The 7,500-nt window shown below is 45.5% G+C and overlaps 1 pseudogene; it reads left to right on the top strand.

Moving 5' to 3' along the window:
- Nucleotides 1–199: 199 nt before the first annotated feature.
- On the top strand, nt 200–2,970 carry LOC129252516 (large subunit ribosomal RNA; annotated as a pseudogene).
- Nucleotides 2,971–7,500: the final 4,530 nt, after the last annotated feature.

Below are 7,500 nucleotides of genomic sequence, written 5' to 3'. Positions count from 1 at the left end.
AATAATAATTTATATATGTAATTAAAAGGAGGAATGTCTAGCATAAAAATTAAATTTTTTATTCTAGGATTGCCTCATTTTACATTATTATTATTTTTATATATTTACAATATATAAAAGGAGAAAAGAAAAATAGAGATGAAAAGATGATATAATTTTTTTTATTAAATTGTGAGAAGATAAAAAAAGAATATTAAAACAACCTCAACTCATATGGGATTACCCCCTGAATTTAAGCATATTAATGAGGGGAGGAAAAGAAACTAACAAGGATTTTCTTAGTAGCGGCGAGCGAAAAGAAAATAGTTCAGCACTAAGTCACTTTGTCTATATGTCAAATGTGAGATGCAGTGTATGGAATATCTTAATATCTAGTATGAGAAATTAACGATTTAAGTCCTTCTTAAATGAGGCCATTTACCCATAGAGGGTGCCAGGCCCGTATAACGTTAATGATTACTAGAAAGATATTTCCAAAGAGTCGTGTTGCTTGATAGTGCAGCACTAAGTGGGTGGTAAACTCCATCTAAAACTAAATATAACCATGAGACCGATAGTAAACAAGTACCGTGAGGGAAAGTTGAAAAGAACTCTGAATAGAGAGTTAAATAGTACGTGAAACTGCTTAGAGGTTAAGCCCGATGAACCTGAATATCCATTATGAAAAATTCATCATTAAATAATTAAAAAAATAATGTGCATTTTTTTCATATAAGGACATTGTAATCTATTAACATAATAAAGTATTTATCAAAAGAATCATTGGTGATATTAAGTTTATTTAAATTAATTTGCTTTTTAAGCATATTAACATAAAATAAATACTAATGATTTGATAAAGTGTTGATAGATTTTATTATATATAATGCTAAAATTCATTTTTTGAATTTTACAAAAAATTTAATATCTATGATATTAATATTTATTTGTATGCATTTATATGATTAACAATGCGAAAGATTCAGGATACCTTCGGGACCCGTCTTGAAACACGGACCAAGGAGTCTAACATATGTGCAAGTCATTGAGTTATATTAAACTTAATGGCATAATTAACTTAACTTAAATATAATGGGATTAATTTTTAGTCTATTTTTTAATAAATAGTCAATTAATTCAATCCCGGGGCGTTCCATATAGTTATGTATAATGATAATTTATTATTATTTATACCTCTAACTGGAGCGTACCTTGAGCATATATGCTGTGACCCGAAAGATGGTGAACTATACTTGATCAGGTTGAAGTCAGGGGAAACCCTGATGGAAGACCGAAACAGTTCTGACGTGCAAATCGATTGTCAGAATTGAGTATAGGGGCGAAAGACCAATCGAACCATCTAGTAGCTGGTTCCCTCCGAAGTTTCCCTCAGGATAGCTGGTGCATTTAAAAATTATATAAAATAATCTTATCTGGTAAAGCGAATGATTAGAGGCCTTAGGGTCGAAACGATTTTAACCTATTCTCAAACTTTAAATGGGTAAGAACCTCACCTTTCTTGATATGAAGGTTGAGGTTATGATATAATGTGCCCAGTGGGCCACTTTTGGTAAGCAGAACTGGCGCTGTGGGATGAACCAAACGTAATGTTACGGTGCCTAAATTAACAACTCATGCAGATACCATGAAAGGCGTTGGTTGCTTAAAACAGCAGGACGGTGGACATGGAAGTCGTAATCCGCTAAGGAGTGTGTAACAACTCACCTGCCGAAGCAACTAGCCCTTAAAATGGATGGCGCTTAAGTTGTATACCTATACATTACCGCTAAAGTAGATGATTTATAAAACAATTTCGATTGATTTATAAATTTTGAAACTTTAGTGAGTAGGAGGGTACAATAGTGTGCTTAGAAGTGTTTGGCGTAAGCCTGCATGGAGCCGCTATTGGTACAGATCTTGGTGGTAGTAGCAAATAATCGAATGAGACCTTGGAGGACTGAAGTGGAGAAGGGTTTCGTGTGAACAGTGGTTGATCACGAGTTAGTCGGTCCTAAGTTCAAGGCGAAAGCCGAAAATTTTCAAGTTTTTAATAAAAAAAAATATTAATAAAAATATATTTAAAAATAATTAAAATACTTGAATTATTTTGAACGAAAGGGAATACGGTTCCAATTCCGTAACCTGTTGAGTATCCGTTTGTTATTAAAAATGGGCCTTGTGCTCATCCTGGCAACAGGAACGACCATAAAGAAGCCGTCGAGAGATATCGGAAGAGTTTTCTTTTCTGTTTTATAGTCGTACTACCATGGAAGTCTTTCGAAGAGAGATATGGTAGATGGACTAGAAGAGCATGACATTTACTGTTGTGTCGATATTTTCTCCTCGGACCTTGAAAATTTATGGTGGGGTCACGCAAACTTCTCAACAGGCCGTACCAATATCCGCAGCTGGTCTCCAAGGTGAAGAGTCTCTAGTCGATAGAATAATGTAGGTAAGGGAAGTCGGCAAATTAGATCCGTAACTTCGGGATAAGGATTGGCTCTGAAGATTGAGATAGTCGGGCTTGATTGGGAAGCAATACCATGGTTTATGTACTCGTTCTGGGTAAATAGAGAATTACGATTCTTGTTCCCCGGATAGTAGTTACGTAGCCAATTGTGGAACTTTCTTGCTAAAATTTTTAAGGAATTATATCATTCGATATATATTCCTTTTAAATTATAACGATTATCAATTAACAATCAATTCAGAACTGGCACGGACTTGGGGAATCCGACTGTCTAATTAAAACAAAGCATTGTGATGGCCCTAACGGGTGTTGACACAATGTGATTTCTGCCCAGTGCTCTGAATGTCAAAGTGAAGAAATTCAAGTAAGCGCGGGTAAACGGCGGGAGTAACTATGACTCTCTTAAGGTAGCCAAATGCCTCGTCATCTAATTAGTGACGCGCATGAATGGATTAACGAGATTCCTACTGTCCCTATCTACTCATTCTCAGTTTGACTGTTGAATAGTGCGGACGTGTCGTGTGCTAAGTGGTGATTAGCGATTTTTGCGATTTCTTTTGCGTTTATATTCGTGTGTGATAACCGGTGTATTACAGTTGTGCGAGTGACGCCAATATTGTTGTGGCTGTACCATAGCGGTACAGTGTTTACAATTAATTGTGATTGAAAGTGCCGTTGTGCGAGTGACGCTACTTTGTAGTAGCTGTACACTGTTTACGAGTGATTAAGTGCCGTACGGTAGTGTTGTTGGACACTCCAGTGAGTGCCAATATACTCCGTGCTATAGACACAGAGTGCGTGTTTGTGAGTGCTGCTAGATACAGCGTTGGAAATTTTCCATTAAGTTGTTTACAACTTTTGCGGGCGTGCCGTTGTTTTTCGGCGTGGTGTGTTGTGCTAGTGACGCCACCGTTTGCGTGGCTGTACATTGCGTACAAGTGTACCTTGTTGGTAAGTTGTTTACAACCTTTGAGTGCCGCTATTTCTGGCGTGGTTTTTGGCGTGTGCCGCTAATTTTTGGCGTCCTTCTCGTGTGCGTGTGCCGTTACATTTCGGCGTGGAAGTACAGTGCGGGCGTACACTAGGTAGTCGTGCCGCTATATTGCCATATTTGGCAACAGTAAAAAGGGCGTCCTCTTTTGTGCGTGGGTACAGTACTGCGCCAAGGTTGAATACCTTGTGCAGGTGCTACGACCAAAGCGTGTTGTGTTTTTGCCTGCGGTCGAGCTCGGCGTTAGCTCCACCTTGGTCGACCCGTCCTTGTTCGGGGAACAGTGTTCTGTCCGGCAAGGCATTGGTGGTGGCCTTTGCCAAACCTTTGGTTGGCGCTGTGGGCTACGCCCTCGCGCTTTGCTTTGGCTCGCCGATAGGTGCAGCCGCTGTGTGCGTGCCTGTGCGGGATTCACTCCTGCCGTGCAGTAGTTGCCGTTGCCCAAAAGGGACCAAATTTTTGTTGTTGCTTGGGAGGCCTTTATCCGGCGAATTCGGCTACCTACGTGTGAGGGTCGTTGGGCTATGCCCAAACTAGACGGTATTCGGAAGAGGGCGAACACCCCTCTTCCAAGCGGTTCGGCGGTGCCATCGTCGGCAATGGACGAATCGACGTCCGGAGAGGAGGAGGTGATTTTGCGGTCTCCTCCCCGTACTAAGAAGAAGACCGCTGGAGGTGCAGCGGTTCCGGTGGAAAAAATGGGTAAGGAGGTTTTAAAGGTACCTGAAAAGGTGCCTTCTAGTAAGTCGGGGGTGAGTGGAAGCGAGGGCGCTTCCGAAAGTGGAAAAATTGGGAGTGGGAGAAAGGGGCGTAAGACAGGGGCTAAATTAGGTCCAGCTGGGAAGCACTTGGTAGATTTCTGTAAGAGATTGGGTGCTTCCCAGGAAGGTTTGGGAGCGTTCGGGGGGGGTGCCGAACAGAAGAAGGTTGGGGGCGAATTTATGGGACGCTTTAAGTCCATTGTGACGGCCTTTAGTGGAGCCGTCATAGACATGGACGGCGTCCCAAAGAGTTTAGCTAAGGACCTCCTGGGATACTCCCTGGAGTTCGAGGAACTCTTTGTTGACATGGTGGCGGAAATAGCCCATCTTCGTGGGCAGTTGGAAGCCACGAAGGTCACTAGGGAGGAAGCACCTCGGAGGACGGCTGGAGCTGCGCTGGCTGGTGCAGCGATGATGCCGGCACCTCAGGCGCCTGCGCCTGTGTTGCCTGCATTGCCGGTGCCCAAGCCAGTTGAGACCTGGTCGGTAGTAGTGAGGGGTAAAACCGCCACTACATCCAAGGAGGTTATAAAGAAAGTGGTCAAGGAGGTAGGGCCTTCCATGGGGGTAAGGGTGCACGAGGTGCGCCCGCTGAAGGATGGAGGTGCGATTATTCGCACCCCATCCGTTGCTGAGAGGGATAACTTGGCGAAAAATGCCAAGTTTTCCGAGGTAGGGCTCGATGTGAGCATACATCGGAAGCTGGGGCCTAGGGTTGTGGTCCAGGGGGTCCACACGGAGATCTCCCCTGAAGATTTCATGGGAGAGTTGTTCCGGTTGAACCTCAAGGAGTTCAGCCCTGGGTGCCGTGAGAAGGACGTGAGGATGATCAGCCGTCCTTGGAAGGTCAGCCCCGATGGGGTGACGAATGTTGTCCTTGAGGGAACGGACATGCTAATGTCCGCCCTCCTGGAAGCAGGTCGTTGCTACATAAAGTGGTTTTCCTTCCGGGTACGGCCAGACCAACTGACGCCCGGCTGCTTCCGATGCATGGGGTTTGACCACAGGGTGGCAGAATGCAGAGCCAAGAAGGATGTCTGCCGTAGGTGCGGGCAAGAAGGACACAGGAGTGCAGGTTGTGGCAATGCCCCGCATTGTCGCAACTGTGCATTTAAGGGCAAGCCAGCCGGACATCTGATGATGTCCACTGTCTGCCCGGTGTACTGTGCCATTGTTGCCCGTGCGAACGCTAGACATTGATGGTTGAACTATATCAACTGAACTGTCAGGGGTCATATGCCGTGATGTGTGAATTGGGGGCGTGTATGTCGGAGGGGGGCTGCGGCATTGCTTTGCTCCAGGAACCATACTCCACCAATGGGGTGGTGAGAGGCCTTCCTGGGGGCTTCAGGGTCTTTACGGACCTTGGAGTCAAGGCCGCAGTAGCTGTGTGTGAGCCAAGCTACTCTTGTGTAGTAGTTGACTCATCACAGTGGGGAGTATGTGTGTGTGTCGAGGGGGAATTCGGCAGAATGAATGTCGTCAGCTTGTACTGCAAGTCTGACGAGCCTCTAGAGCCCTACTTAAGATACATTGATGCGGTGCTACTACTTGAGAGTAGCATTCCTGCCATCGTGTGTCTTGACGCGAATGCTACCTCCCCGATGTGGTTCAGCAAGGTATCCAGGCATACTGCTGGATATCGGAGCCACAATCGGGGTGAGGTTATGAGCGAGTGGGTTGTGGCGAATAACCTTCTTGTAGCAAACGAACCAAGCGTATGGTATACGTTTGAGGGGCCTAGAGGTGTGAGTGACATTGACGTGACGCTCATGAATGACGCAGCAGCGGGTAGGTTCGAGTGTAAATGGAGTGTTAGGGGGGGTTGGGGAATTAGTGACCATAATTTAATACAAATTATGGTTACTCCCCGTACCCCGCAGCTAGAAGGGGGGAGTCCATTGAGGCGATGGCGTACCTCGTGTACCGACTGGAACCGATATGGACATACTGTTAGGGAAGCGGTATTGGATATACCGCTTAGGGAGTTTGAGGAATTGGGGGTTGACGAGCAAATTGCTCGTCTATATGAATGTGTCTGGGGTGTGAATGACTTATTGTTTAGGAAAGCTAGGGCTGTGAGAATGAAAGGTGTGAAATGGTGGACGAGTGAGTTAAATTCAAAGAGGAGGTCTGTCCGACGCTTGAGGCGTTTGTTTCAACGCGGCAGGCGGACCAATTCGGAGAATCTGTCTCAGCTCAAGTATCAATTTAGCGTAGGGATGAAAGAGTATAAGAAGATGCTTGTGAGAGTGAAGGAGGAAGAGTGGAGGAGATTTGTGGGGGATAATAGGGACGACCCTTGGGGACAGGTCTATAGGATCTGTCGGGGTCGTCGAAATGAGATGGCTAGCTCTCTTCGCGTAGGTGATACTGTATTATCGACGTGGAGAGAGTGTGCCAATGTTCTGTTAGGCGAGTTTTTTCCCAGGGCTGAGGTTCAGGTTCCTCCTGCACAAGAGGTGCCTGTCCCTCCAATAGAAGCTGAGGAGTTGGATTATGCATTTGGCCTGGTCAGGTCTAAAAGGTCTCCAGGTTTCGATGGTTTGAACGGAGAGATGTGCAAATGCTTGTGGAAGTTCATTCCGGAATATTTGGAGGCCATTTATGATAAATGCATATGGGAGGGATATTTTCCACGCGAGTGGAAAATTGCTAGGGTCGTTGCACTCTTGAAGTCGCCCGATAAGATCAGGAGCGATCCTCGATCTTATCGTGGTATCAGCCTCCTTCCAGTACTTGGAAAAGTGCTGGAAAGGGTTATGGTTGAGCGGCTTCAGGAGCTAACTCGGGGTGTTAGGTCGGATAGGCAGTATGGGTTTAGGAAAAGACGTGGTATAGAGGATGCGTGGTTGTATGTTCAGAGTGTAGTTAGGGAAAACGTCAATAAATATGTCCTTGGCATATTTATTGACTTTAAGGGGGCATTTGATCACTTGCGCTGGGATCGTGTGTTGCAGAGATTAGAGGAGCTTGGCTGTCCGGAAATTACTCTATGGCGGAGTTATTTTTCGGACAGAAAAGCATCCATGGTAGGAGTGGGCGGGAGTGTGGAGATTGGGGTGGAGCGAGGCTGTCCGCAGGGATCCGTCTGTGGTCCCTTCATTTGGAACCTCATGATGGACTCCCTGCTTCGGCAGTTAGAGCCACTCTGTAAACACTGTGCGTATGCGGACGACCTTCTCATTTTGGTTGAGGGCCGTTCGCGTGAGGAATTGGAGCGAGTGGGGGGGCAGCTCCTTACATTGACCCACAATTGGGGGGTAGATGTGGGAGTGGATATATCGATGGACAAAACG

This window comes from Anastrepha obliqua, unplaced genomic scaffold, assembly GCF_027943255.1.
Source record: "Anastrepha obliqua isolate idAnaObli1 unplaced genomic scaffold, idAnaObli1_1.0 ptg000250l, whole genome shotgun sequence".
In the NCBI taxonomy this organism is placed as follows: domain Eukaryota; kingdom Metazoa; phylum Arthropoda; class Insecta; order Diptera; family Tephritidae; genus Anastrepha; species Anastrepha obliqua.
Note: the sequence above shows the minus strand (reverse complement) of the source record. Positions and strands in the feature narration are given on the sequence as shown.